The 15,407-nt window shown below is 29.3% G+C and overlaps 1 long non-coding RNA gene across 1 annotated transcript in view; it reads left to right on the top strand.

Moving 5' to 3' along the window:
* The first annotated feature begins 2,610 nt into the window (after window positions 1–2,610).
* LOC142331098 (uncharacterized) overlaps window positions 2,611–15,407 on the top strand; it is a 29,508-nt gene continuing 16,711 nt past the window's right edge. The window contains exons 1-2 of the long non-coding RNA XR_012757887.1: window positions 2,611–2,908; window positions 14,147–14,294. This is a non-coding gene — a long non-coding RNA (uncharacterized LOC142331098). The remainder of the gene's footprint in view (window positions 2,909–14,146; window positions 14,295–15,407) is intronic.

Below are 15,407 nucleotides of genomic sequence, written 5' to 3'. Positions count from 1 at the left end.
TTACATCTAAAAAAATTAATATATATTTTTTTTAATCCCTGATTTGATATTTAAACAAATAGAGTAATAATTACACAATTGTATATGCGCGCGCATATATACAATTGCGGGTCTGTATTTACATGTACTATATTTTGACCTTGATTACGTATATAAACTGATTATTAGATGTAATTTAAACTGATTTAATTTAAGCTGATTTGGAAGTCGAGAGTTACAGCGTTCAAGTCCTAGTAAAGCCAGCTATTTTTACACGGATTTGAATACTAGATCGTGGATACCGGTGTTCTTTGGTGGTTGGTTTCAATTAACTACACATTTCAGGAATGGTCGAACTGAGACTGTACAAGACTACACTTCATTCACACTCATACATATCATCCTCTGAAGAATTATCTAAACAGTAGTTACCGGAGGCTAAACAGGAAAAAGAAAGTAAAGATGTAATTTAAAAAAAATTGAAAATTTCGTTTTAAGTTCTTTGTGTATGGTTGGCTGTAATAATAATAATAATAATAATACATCCATTTATAGTTTAAGTGAAAATTTATTCTCTTTAATATTTTATATAATTATAATTTGTGCAGAATTAATAATAAATTTAAAAAATCTGACGTGGACACCGCATGACTTCCTTGTACGCCTATTAAATTGCATATACACATTTTTTGCTGCACTTCATATAAAGTTATTTCATTTGAAAGTGAGTACGATCCTCTAATTTATTAATGAAGTGTTACACAATTGCTGAAATATTCGTTTTTATTCACATCAAATATTCATACAATTATTAATTCAACAATCTTACATGAAATAGTAGGACAGAGTAAAATTCCTTTTATTATTCGTATTACTACATCAGTGTTATTCGTATCTTCGTGAGTTGCTGATTAACAAAAGTTTTAGATTTCTGTTGTGTCGTATAAACAAAAGTTAATAATAATTAAACTATTCCGTTTAGTGAACTCCTGTATACCGGTTACAAATGTTAATTTCGACCTAGCTGTGTAAAATATTCACATTTTATTATTGAATTGTTTGCTGAATAATAAAAAATGAAAAAGAAATAATCATACAGGAAAAAGAAAGATAACATGAAGAAATATATCTCAAAAAAAGAGGAAGAAAATGAATATGAAGGGGAAGAAAATGTTTAGAATACGGGAAGAATAACAAAAATTAGGAGAAGATGAAAGATATAAAGAGGAAGAAAATGTTAAAACTAAAGAAACAATAAAAAAAAAAAAAAGATTGAGAGATGGTAAATATGAAGAGGAAGAAAATGTTAAGACAAGGAAAGAATAAAAATATTAAGAGGGATGATGAATATAGAGAGAAAATTTGAAAAATAGAGAACGTGTACGCTAATTAAGAGCGGAAAAATTATATAAAACGAAAGCAAGATTAAATGATTGGCAACAAAAAACAATTAAACGAAATGATGATCAACTCCGACTTAAGGAGAATATTGTCCGATAATATAAGAGTAATGAACTAAAAAATTAGAATTATTTGCAATTTATTAAAGATCGGACACGTATGCCTCAGTGTATATGTTGTTCTTGTGTGGGACTATTTTTCAGTCACTCTGTAGTTAACTTTAATGTGGATAAAATTAAACAGAAAATTCCAGAATAATTAAACAGAAATTAAACTAGAAAATCCAAAAAATAATACGATTTTAAATTATAATTTTCAATTAATATTAAATAATCAGATGTTTCATCAACATCTATTACATATACAAATACAAGTAATGTGTATATATTTTTTTTTTTTTGTCTTCAGTCATTTGACTGGTTTGATGCAGCTCTCCAAGATTCCCTATCTAGTGCTAGTCGTTTCATTTCAGTATACCCTCTACATCCTACATCCCCAACAATTTGTATATATACGTATACATATACGTATATATACGTATACGTATAATGTGTACGTATACGTATGTATACGTACGTATGTGTATACGTATACGTATACGTATAATGTGTATATATACGTATACGTATACATGTATATATATCGTATGTAATTCTTATTAAATTATATTTATACTTTTTTAAAGTAACATTTTATTTCACTAATTATTTTTGTCACTTTTTATTTATTATCACTGAATTATTATGTATTGTAATTTTTTTTTACAATCACGGGTTAATTATATATTAAATCAATATATTTAAATTAAAAAAAAAAAAGGTAAAATAAACAAATGGAGATGAAGTCTGATTGAAACCGATGTGCCTTCCCTTTAAGATCAAAATATTTTATTAATTAAAATTTTATTTTTAATTTCGATTGCAATCAAAAAGGGAGGTGCACAACTAGATGTTACAACAGTGCTAAATCCAAAATTTCAACATCCTATGGCTAATCGTTTTTGAGTTATGTGATATACAATCGCACATACATACGCCACGACGAAACTAGTCAAAATGGATTCAGGGATGGTTAAAATGGATATGTACGTTGAAATCTGAAAACCGAAACGTATCGCAATTACAATACTTCTTTTACTTCGTAAAATAAAGTAAAAATAATTTAATATTAGACAACGTATAATGGATGGTCTAATGTAAAAAAAAAAAAAAAACTGATGGTGATTGAAACAGTTTGCGAACCAAATTTTAAATGGAATAATTTTTCATGATAATTTTGTTGTATAAAAGTAGCGGTGGAAGAAGTCTGTCGCTGACGATCGTTGCCGTAGTGAGGCGAAGCATCATGAGAGAAAAAATTAATGAAATCCGGCAACACTGTTGCACTTGTCGGCGGGAAGTCATGGTAGATTACTTATACGCAGTACAATTAGTGCTTCGATGTAACAGTTGTTTAACCTAAACTAATCCCACTTGTATGTCGTCGAATTTGCATATTTCTATTGAGATATTTGTTATTACTGATTAAGGTGAGTTTTATTTTATATTTTTAATATTATTAATTTTTATATTATTACAATTTTTTATACTATAATTTGCATTTGTTTTATCCTTTGTTTGTATTATTCAAATAATATACGAGTAAATTAAATAATCTTTTTAACAGAAATTCTTTAGTAAAAAGATTAGAATTACTGAAAAGAAACATACTTCAATATAACGTAAATGTAATTCAAGCTACCTTAAATAAAATTTCAGACTCCCAAGATTTTATTAAGTGCAATATTACATCCGAAAACCGTATTTATTCCGTTCTTTTACACACAATAAATAAACTGCATGTCATTGTACTTACTGAATTAATGTCTACTCAAATATTCTGTTTTTAAAATATTTATTAGATTAAAAATGTTAGAACCCAGTTTACACTCATTTGTACAATGAGATATATACAACAAATAATTCATTATGAGTTTTTATATTGTATCATTTTCCATATTTAATTTATCTGTTTTTAAGAATTAAAAAGAAAATCATAAAATTGTTGAAAATGTATATCGATATTTTTTTAGAGGAAAATGATTTTTAAGAAAAATTTAATGACCTTCCTTAGATCGTTCGGTTGGTAAATTAATCGACTGATATACCGCTAATTCTGGGTTGGAATCCCAGCATCATTCGGCATTCCTTATCAGTCACAAAATATCTCATAACTACTCATAAGTAATAATGTAAACAGAAATTACTCGTAAATTATACGAAGATTAATTTTTCCTTTAAAATATTCGGAACGAGCGTTAAAATATTTAAAATTTTATTCGTAACATTTAAAAAATATTTACCTATAATTTTTTTAATTGAATTTTCCTTTTAAAGTGTATTATAAGGCACAAAAAAATCGCTTCAGTAGGTAACTGGATCAAACAACCTGCTAACATGTCGAAGGTTCTGGTTTGATTCCAGACACGGGTTCAATAATTCTTCTTATCAGCCGTGATTCATCTAGTTAATTATGTGTTTAAGAAGGAATTATACATCGCAAATATATATGAAAAAACTGTTTTTCATTTTGAGGCATTCTGACCGCACTATTAGGTTTTATAGAAAATCTAAAATTATGAAGGATTCTGTGTGATCGGCCTGTTAGATCTTGAGATTATCCAGTATAAACTAATTGTGTAAATTATAATGGTGTAAATTAAATTTAAATCTATGTAGACTGAAATTTTTTTTATTATACATTGTTCGTTATGATTTTTTAAATGAATCTAACAGAAAAAAATCACATTAGTAGTTGGGTTCTATAACGATCGACTGATGTACTGAAGGTCCTGTACTGAAGTTCGATTCTGAACTTGGGTTAGGCATTTTTATATGATTACCATTTCATCTCATTCATTACTTACAGTAATAAACGACGCGAAATAAAGAAATTACAAAAAACGATGTTTCTTTAGCTGATCAAAGGAGCACTGAAATTAAAAAAAAATTAAGTAGCAAAATTTATCGATGTACTCTTATTTTCTAAATAAAATTCTATATGTTTAATTTTTTATTACTAAAAACGATTTTTCCCCTTAAAAACAAATTTAAGCGAAAAGGACGATTACAGTGGTAGTTCAATTGCTAGAAAACGACTAAAATACTGAAGGTTCTCGGTTTGATTCCAAGCATAGGTTTGCCTTTCCTCAACAAATCAAGATCTATATAAATAATTACGCGTAAGTAAATACTTTCACAGGAGTTATAAATTTAAAAAGTACGTAATTTCAACAGAGGATTGGAGACCTTGTTTTCAGTTCGATTCCCAGCTTGTGTTCTTTTTTTGCGGCTATTTATCACATTGGATCTCATTAACTACGCAGAAATAAAATTTAACTTTTTTTTTTTTTTTAATAATAAATGGGTATAAAAAAGACTAGATCGCTGAAGGGAGATTTGCAGAATACTGAAATTCCGATATTAGAAATAAATTATTTTTATTTAAAAAAAAATAAATTAAAGAATAATTTTCGATTAAAAAAGAAGGTATGTTTTTCGCAAAAAGAAAATTAGAGACCGGATCCTGGGTTCGAATTCAGCTTGTGTTCATTAACTACTCAAAGTCATCGTGTTATTATAATAAAGTCTGTAGAAAGCGTAGGATCACTAAAAAAGGGTATACTATAATAAATAAATTTTAAGGTACTGCATTTCTGAATCAGATAATGAACTATTTTCTAGAAATAAGTGAATTAATATTATAATGTTCAGGTCATTGCTTTAAAATTAAACGAATCGGGAAGGTATGAATAATCGATTATAAAATATATATTTATTTCCAAAATAATTACTTCCATCCAAACATTTAAACGAAATTTTGGTTAATAAAAATAGCTTTCTTTTTAGATAATTACAATTACTTAGGAATAGAAAACAACTCTAGTATTCGGACAAATGAGAATTAGGAGTGCGGTTAATTGGGGCACCTAATTAAATATTATAATTAATTGAATCTCGTGCATTAAAAGTGATTAAATACGATGTCTGGAGTTTGCCATTTAAAAAAAATTATTTTTGTCCAGATAAATGTTTTTGTGTGTAGTTGCACAGCTTGGGTTATTAATCCAAGGATATCAGATTCGAATCCTAATCGTATTCATTAAAAATGATTTATATTAATGTACATGTATAATTTACAATTTTTAGCTATATCTACGTATACCGCTCTCTACCCGTCTCGATCGAAAAATAAAGCTAATCAGCAAACCGGTTAATTAAAATACTTATCGATTCCTCTACTGTTCCGTTCACAAATGTTTTTTCTGTATTTATCCCCGTAGGCTGCTCCTTAATAAAAATAAAAATTATAGGAAAGTAATTTGGAAGTCATAAAGGTTTTATAGGCATTTTACTAAAAATGAATTAAACTTTCAAAATTAATGATGCCTCTGTCAATAGCATTTTATGGAGACTGATGCATATCATTTTATTAGCATCTTCAAAAATTATATTTTATACATTTTTTATTATTTTCATTTGAAATAAAAAAAAAAATAAATTGTACTTAATCGTATTATTTTTTATCTCTATATCTATCCAAGGTATGATTAGGCATAAATGTGCCGCAGGGTTGAACATAGAGCAACCCCGTGCGAAGTTAGGACGGTAACTAATTGTCTTAGACTGCATCTTAAACGAGCGCGGGAACGCATGCGCAGGTAAGGAGTATTTCAGACCTGTTTACTTCCTTGTACAAAGTAAAGGAAGTATTGTAATCACGAAAAATTTCAGTTTTCAGATTTCAACGGAAATATCCATTTTGACCGTCCCTGAATCCATTTTGACTAGTTTCGTCGTGACGTCTGAACGTACATATATATCTCGCATAACTCAAAAACGATTAGCCGTAGGATGTTGAGATTTTGGATTTAGGACTGTTGTAACATCTAGATGTGCACTTACCCTTTTGATTGCAAACAACTGAACCGAAAGTGTCCAAAAAAGCCCAAAATCCAAAGAAATTTGGATTTTGGACATTTTCTTAACTGTAATAATAAGCCCTCATTGAGAGCTTTTCAATGACATATCATAAGTGGTACTTATTTTTATTGGTTCCAGAGTTATAGTTAAATAAAGGTTTAATTAGTGACATATTTGGATCTTACAAGGGGAAGGCACATCGGTTCGAATCAGACTTCATCTCCCTTTTTTTAATTTCTTTTTATTTAAATATATTGATTTATTAATAATTATTAACCACTATGATTGTGATTATTAACACAGTGATTATAAATAAAAAAAAATTACAATAAATAATTCAATAATAACAAAAAATATATATATATGAAAAAAAATCAAAAAATTCTTTATTAAAGAATTAGAGGATCGTATCTCACTTTCAAACGAAATAAGTTTAAATAAAATGCAGCAAAAAATGTGTATATGTAATTTAATAGACGTGAAAGGAAGTCACGTTGTGTCCACATCAGATTTATTTTTTAAATATGACACTGAGGTAGTTTAATATTTTCGTACGTAAAAATTAACTGAATTCGGATCCAGAACCTTTTGGATATAAGTCAATTTCGTGATACATTTAATCTGATTAAGTAAAATGAAATGTACATTGTTTTGTCAACCAGAACGGTAGTAATAAAAAATAACCAGAAAATTGAGTCCTGCTGCCATTTCAATATGTATTATTCGTTGATTGTTAGTTAAGCATGTCAATTGACCTGACAATTTCTAATGCAGTAAATTTTCTCTAAAAAAAGTATTCTTCCCGTACATTTTTTGGGTCGGTGAAATCAAAGAATGGATCTGTGATGTACAAAAAGTATTTTGTTAAGTTTTTGGAGGGCGCGCGCACACACAATATTTTTAATGTAACTCTTACTCGTATTTATTGTTAAAACAGTGAGGGTGGCGTTGCATCTGAAGTTCGTCTGAATTCCGTTCTTTTTATACATTAAATAATTCTAGGTTCGATTTCCGGTTACGCTTGGCATTTATTATCAAAATTCATAACATGAAAAAATAAAAATAAAAAAAAACAATGTAAAAAAATGCGTGATAGTAACTGACGTTTGTCGGCCTCCGTAGCGCGAGTGATCGTGTCTCGGCCTTTTATCCGGAGGTCCCGGGTTCGAATCCCGGTTAGGTATGTCATTTTCACACGCTACAAAATTGCCATTTGATCTCATCCTGTGAAGCAATACATAACGGATGCCCTGAGTAATGAAAAAAAAAATCTATACTTTGTATGTTGTCAATACGAGTAAAATAAATTAATAAAAAAAAAAAAAAAATACTAGTTATAAATATTCGTTTAATTTAGTGAGAGATAACTTTTTAAATCATACTGCAATCTTCGACATAACTGCTCGCCGACGCGCTGTCTACAATTCCCGCCTTGACATGACACGTTTAACCTTGAACTGAGTTCAAGGTTAAACTACAATGCCGTCCCGTACACCACTGCGTAAAACACATTTTAACTATAATAATTATTTACGAGTTATAACGCTGAATAAAATAAACCGTTCGATTCATTTCTTTCTCATACGCCGGCTTTTTATTTATTTATTTATTTTCTTAATTTTTATTTATTTTTTTTATAAATTTTTATTTATTTATTTTTAAAAATTTTTATTTATTTATTTTATATTTTAAATACACGTATAAGCAGCGTGGATGTAAGATGTGTCGAAGCCGATAATATCGAACCTTGGTTCTTCAATATGTTTTTTTTTTTTTTTTAAGTAGGTTTAAATAAATTTAACTGTTTGGAGACCAAATTGATTCCAAACGACGTGTTTTATAAATATTACAAATGCGATTGTTTTTTTGAAATTTGATTATGATATGAAAGCCGAACCCAGGATCTTCCACTTAAGATTTTTTTAATAGTGATACTCGGATATTCATTACGAATAGAACTACAGCCTTCTGTAGATATACAGCCTTCGCTGCGGTGAAAGAAGTGAAGGTGTCATTTGTACGACTGAACATCATTTCCGTTTCCGTAGGTTAGTACATTGTTACGCGACAACATATATTAGCTAAGTAAAGAATCTAACGGAAAACGGCTTCTTCCTAATTCTCCTTAGCGAATTCACTAGCCGTAACTCGATAACAAACTGTTTTTTCGGATATATGTTTGTACGAACCTTTCTTCTTAATTTCAAGCTCTCGTATCGGTTCCCAAACTATTTCTGTTTCCTCCTAAATCATCTTGTGTATAAATATATATATTTAATTGCATAAATTAAAATATAAAAAAAAAATTACACGATGCGACGATGAATTTGAACGTTTAAAAAATTGAGATGGGATTACTCTCCTCTCACAGTGAAAAATATAATTTTTGTTATTTTATGAAATAATTTCATAGAATCGTACATAAAAAATATATCAGAGATTAAAATTTAGTTTGATTTGTCTATATTTATTCCTTATAATATTTAAAAGAACTATGATTAGGTAGTTATAAATATGCTGGAGGTTGGAAATTGAAAGCACCCTTGAGAAGTTAGGTCCGATAACGAAATTATTACTACAGTGCATCTTCGGTAAGGAATTTCATGATGTTTCTACCCCTCAAAATTTTCGCGCGCCCATATGCACCCAAGAGAGAGGGAGAGAGAGAGAATTCTCACGCTGTTTGAGGTAGACTGAGGTTTAAAAGAGGGGATGCTTTGCGATGTTACATTTATTTTTCAAGAGCGACTCCTATTTTTATAATTGTGTTCTCTAAATAAGTTTTCATACTAAATTCTTACAGTATTTTGTATTTAATTTTATTCTCTTGTGAAATATTAAATTTCGTTATTTTAATTTCATCCACTTCATATTTCTCGCTCGTTAAAATGCACGTGTAGGATATTACGAGGTCGTATTGTAAATAAAATTGGAAAAATTTGATCTGTTTATTTAATATTATAATGTTTGTTTATATATTACTTTACAAAACGGATAAACGTTATCGTAATATTTTTATTATACCTATTAAAATTAAAGGAAATTAATTATTATTTTAATAAAATGTAATTCCTATAAAATAATGGACTAATCTTTATTTAATTTAATTATGTCAGATGTATATATAAGAAAAAAGGACTACATAATTATTAACTCTCATACCAATAATGACCGTTATGTTAAGGGTTATATTTGAATTGTCCGACAATAGACGCGAAGGAAGACAGCTGGCCGTTCTGTTCACCACCCCCCTCTCTTGACTCACACCATCTTCGCATTAGTCATCGACTGACAAATCTTTTAACTTGACACGTCATGCAGCTACCACAAAAAATAAAAAATAATTACCTCTAAAATTTTTCTTTACAAAATACTCCTCCATCAGCGTATGATCCATACAATTTTATAAATTATCATATTTGTCATCGGCTATTGAAGTATTTTTTTGTATTTATTAAAATATTTATTACTATAAAAAAAATATTTTATTTATTTAAATTATTTATTTTATTTAAATTTTTATTTATCATTAAACAATTTGTTTTAATCACAATCTTATTATTTTTTTTAAATTAGCGCAAATGATGTATTTTCAATAAATTAAATAAAATTCTACCTTCAAAACACAAGAGAGTGATGAAGCTTTCTATTATTTAATCAAATGTAATGTTTCATCTTGATAGAACTATACGTGTACATGTCTTCATCAGTAATGCAAGAATTCACACGTACACGTACATGCAGCGCGCAAAGGGAGAAATCTGTTACCAGATAATTACAATTTTTACTTTTTAATTTTTATTAAAATAACGTTTATTTCTTAGCAAATGTTATATATTCATAAATATATGCATGGAAACATCAGAATATTTTAGTATATTTTTTTACCTTTTCAAGTAATCACAAAACATAGTATTATATTTTAGACAAGATATACATAAAGGTAATAAATGATAACGATGATACAAGATTAGCATTTTATTAAAACAGACTCGCTTGTAAATGAAATCGGTTTAGTCATCTCATGAAAATTTGCTACGTAATTAGACGGTTCAAACATTTTACATAATGTACAACAGAAAATGTTACTATTAAAGGGAATAATATTTATGTAATTAGCAATGTTATTTCTTACTGAGAAGTGGATCGCACAAACTTTAACCATATTTAAAGCTAAAGTTAGGATTTGCATGGCGGGTCGGTAACTTTATGTAAGAATTCAATTTTCACGATGAGGTTTACAAAGTTTTATTCTGTTTTGCTTGATCTGTCTGAAAATTGTCCGGAGTGCTAGGTGGAAGAGACCACCCAACATGTATTGTTTTTCCGCGCGATTCTCCATAGAGCGTAGAGAGATGCTCGGCAACCTGAGACGTGAGTACATGTTCCGCCCTAGGTGGAGGTTAGTCGGTAGTGCGCAGGAATACATACGCCCTTGCATGATGAATGTAACAAGGTGTAGCATTGCGCACAGTATTCGGCGCGCATGCGTATATTCTACCGGGTTATTTGAACATATAAGTAAGGGATTTTGGGACAAAAGTTTTTAGTTGTACACAAATTTTACAAAATTTTAAATACATGATAATGATTAAACGAGCTAACAATCGAATATTTATTTATGATTATTCACTTTCAATATGAATTAGTATTATTTGGTACTGATAAACTTGTAATATTTATTAAAAATAATAAAAAATTTTTTTTTAATAATCCTTAATAAAAATAAATATTTTATACAAGTCTATTGATTCTTAAGAGTATTGAAATTGATTGTTAATTAAGATAAAATTCAAAATAGTGAATGAAAACCTAAACAAACAAACAGGGGACATCTTATGAAGTGCAACTGACACTTACTCTTCTTGTAGCGTGTGTGGCTCTATGGTAACGACTCCTTTTGCTATTCATGGGGTTCGGTATCGAATCACCGATAATTTTTTTTTATGCTCATAAAATATTTTTTTTACTAATATTATTTTCCATTTATTATGTGAAACTATTTAATGCTGTTAAAATGGAAAATCAACTAAATGGGAGATAACTTATTTCAAAATGTTATAACTAAAGATCCGATATTATATATTTTGGTCGATCTTCGGAATTTGATGATTTTTTAGTTTAATTAAAATTATTATCGCAAAACAATTTTTGAAAGAAATTGCTTTTAATAATCTAATTTACACGGGAAAATGAGATATTACTTATTTTTTTACGGATACCAAAATGAATATTACTTTATAATACTGAAATAAAAATAAAATAAAAAGTTGTTTAGTGAAAAATAATTTTATATTCGATAAACATATTTTTCTAATGAGTCAAATGAAATGCAAGGGATTTTCTAGGTAAACCATTTTAAACGCGTGCAATAAAAAGAACAATTGCAAAAGGGTCGGTTTTGGTTTTTATGTTAATAAAAACTATTTTATTTTCTATTTCATATAAAATGTTTCCATTATATTTTCATTTTGAATTAAATTTTTTTTTTTGTCTTCAGTCATTTGACTGGTTTGATGCAGCTCTCCAATATTCCCTATCTAATGCTAGTCGTTTCATTTCAGTATACCCTCTACATCCTACATCCCTAACAATTTGTTTTACATATTCCAAACGTGGCCTGCCTACACAATTTTTTCCTTCTCCTGTCCTTCCAATATTAAAGCGACTATTCCAGGATGCCTTAGTATGTGGCCTATAAGTCTGTCTCTTCTTTTAACTATATTTTTCCAAATGCTTCTTTCTTCATCTATTTGCCGCAACACATCTTCATTTGTCACTTTATCCACCCATCTGATTTTATAACATTCTCCTATAGCACCGCATTTCAAAAATCTTTTCCTGACATTTAAATTAATTTTTGATGTAAACAAATTATATTTCTTACTGAAGGCTCGTTTAGCTTGTGCTATTCGGCATTTTATATCGCTCCTGCTTCGTCCATCTTTAGTAATTCTACTTCCCAAATAACAAAATTCTTCTACCTCCATAATCTTTTCTCCTCCTATTTTCACATTCAGCGGTCCATCTTTGTTATTTTTACTACATTTCATTACTTTTGTTATGTTCTTGTTTATTTTCATGCGGTAGTTCTTGCGTAGGACTTCATCTATGCCGTTCATTGTTTCTTCTAAGTCCTTTTTACTCTCGGCTAGAATTACTATATCATCAGCAAATCGTAGCATCTTTATCTTTTCACCTTGTACTGTTACTCCGAATCTAAATTGTTCTTTAACATCATTAACTGCTAGTTCCATGTAAAAATTAAAAAGTAACGGAGATAGGGAACGTCCTTGTCGGACTCCCTTTCTTATTACGGCTTCTTTCTTATGTTCTTCAATTGTTACTGTTGCTGTTTGGTTCCTGTACATGTTAGCAATTGTTCTTCTATCTCTGTATTTGAACCCTAATTTTTTTTTAAATGCTGAAGATTTTATTCCAGTCTACGTTATCGAATGCTTTTTCTAGGTCTATAAACGCCAAGTATGTCGGTTTGTTTTTCTTTAATCTTCCTTTTACTATTGATCTGAGGCCTAAAATTGCTTCCCTTGTCCCTATACTTTTCCTGAAACCAAATTGGTCTTCTCCTAACACTTCTTCCACTCTCCTCTCAATTCTTCTGTATAGAATTCTAGTTGAGATTTTTGATGCACGACTAGTTAAACTAATTGTTCTGTATTCTTCACATTTATCTGCCTCTGCTTTCTTTGGTATCATGACTATAACACTTTTTGACTATGACTCATGACTATAACACTGAATTAAAATAATTAAAGTTAATTATCTTGTGAACCGCTCTGTATCTAATAGTACATTAATAATTAATTCAAGGTAAATTGTTTATTAAGAAAAATTATTATATTGTTAAGAAATAAACGAAATTAATCATTCAGATCATAATTCTCGACTCCACATACAGTCAATTAAATTTTTTTACAAAATAAACAAAAAAACCTACACTCCATATTTATTTGGAAGTGCGTGTACACGCACACGTGAGTTTGGCACTTCCTATTTATAAATATTAGAGTAAAAATCCACATTTCGACGCCAATTTTCATATACGTCAATAAATTTTATATTTTTTTGTTTCAAAAGTTTGTTTATTTTTGATAATTCTGCCTTTAATTACATTGATGTATTGCTTCTGTTTCTGCGCCAACCGCATAAACGAATTTAAACATCATGGCGGGAAAAGGATTTTGGGACGAGCCACTGCGCAACGCTAGGTGTGCGACACTTTGTTACTTTCATCATGCGCCCTTGTTTGTAACTGGGGGAACCTGTTAGCGAGCCCGACACTGCTTAGGCGCCCGTAAATGGGGTTCCTACACGACTAATCATTAATTAGTCGTGCTTAGTGCGTATCGTAAGTTGGTTAATTTGTATCTATAATTATAAGCGGTAAACGTTTTTGTTATTATTTATATCACCCGATATTACCATTTCCATTTATTTATTATACAAATATACTCATAATTTAACCAAATTTAACCTACGCTCGCTTTGCTCGCTAACCTTGATTAATTAACAGAGTAATATTTTTTTGTGTATTTAAACAAAAATTAGAGTATAGGTTATTGGTTTTTAATATCTGAATAGATTTTAAATACATTCAAATGTTAAAATAGGTCTAGATTCGATTAATTATCGATTTGAAATTTTTTTCAAACTGCGGTACCACCGAAAGTGCGCAAGTGCCAATTTACTTTTGTAATTTTTTAAGTTACAATGAAATACTTACTTTTAGTAACACTTTACAATGTTACTGATCATATTAGACCGTTTTATTTTTTCTCTTACAGATGCAAGAGGACTGCCACGATTTCCTACATGTAATCGCAGCACGATTTTTGGTGAAGATTATGTTCGGAAATTTCACGATTTATTCTATTTATCTAAATTCTATTCTTCCCTTAAAAAGGCGAAGGCTTAAGAATTAACAGTACCAAGGTAAGCAGTTTACAGTTAAAATCTCATTCAGACAGCTAAAAAGTTAATGATGCGTCAACAAAGATTTTTAAATGCGGTTACGAATTACTAAATTGTTGTAAATAACTTTTTAAAAACGTGAAGAAATCTTAGAAAACAAAGGCGGAGATAGACAAATTTGAAACACCAGTAAAAGAAGTATTATTCATTTTTTAGGTACTTTTTCGTTTATTCCCCTCCCCCCCCAAAAAAAAACGTTTCCAAGTTTTTCCCCTGGAAATAACTCAAAATAACACGAAATATTAACAACCAGGTTGGAGAAATAATACAATATAACCATTTATATGTATTTATTTTATAAATATAATCTAACCAAAGTTCTTTTACTGGTTTTTTTTTTATATGAATGCAAATTAGCTTGACAGACGGGACTCTGCCCATTTGACACCCGGTAGTATCGGACCCCTAATCTAACCAAAGTTAACCTAGGCAAACTTCACTTGTTAACCTTGACTAATTAACAGCAATGTTTTCAGTATTTAAATAATAAATTCTGTAAATATTGCAATTATTTATGATAATCAAATCATTACTGTTAATTAGTCAAGGTTAGCGTGCAAAGCGAGCGTTCGTTAAGTTTGTAGTATGTTAAGTTGAAATATAGGTCCTTTTTCGGTAAGTGGGTACCACATTTTTCCTTTTTTTACTTCCTTGTACGAAGTAGAGGTAGTATTGTGATAGCGAAAAATTTCGGTTTTCAGATTTTAACGGAAATATCTATTTTGATCATCCCTGAATCCATTTTGACTAGTTACCGCGTGACGTCTGTTCATATGTATTTATTTCGCATAACTCAAAAACGGTTAGCCGTAGGATGTTGAAATTTTGGATTTAGGACTGTTGTAATATCTAGTTGCGCAATTTCACTTTTGATTGCAATCGACTGAACCAGTAATAAGCCCTCATTGAGAGCCTTTCAACGATATATCATAAGTGGTACTAACTTTTATTGGTTCCACAGTTATAGTCAAATAAATTTTTTATTAATGACATATTTGGATCTTACAAGGGGAAAGCACATCGGGATGAATCCCACTTCATATATATATATATATATATGTATGTATATATATT

The sequence above is a fragment of the Lycorma delicatula genome, chromosome 10 (genome assembly GCF_047948215.1).
Source record: "Lycorma delicatula isolate Av1 chromosome 10, ASM4794821v1, whole genome shotgun sequence".
NCBI classification, from domain to species: domain Eukaryota; kingdom Metazoa; phylum Arthropoda; class Insecta; order Hemiptera; family Fulgoridae; genus Lycorma; species Lycorma delicatula.
Note: the sequence above shows the minus strand (reverse complement) of the source record. Positions and strands in the feature narration are given on the sequence as shown.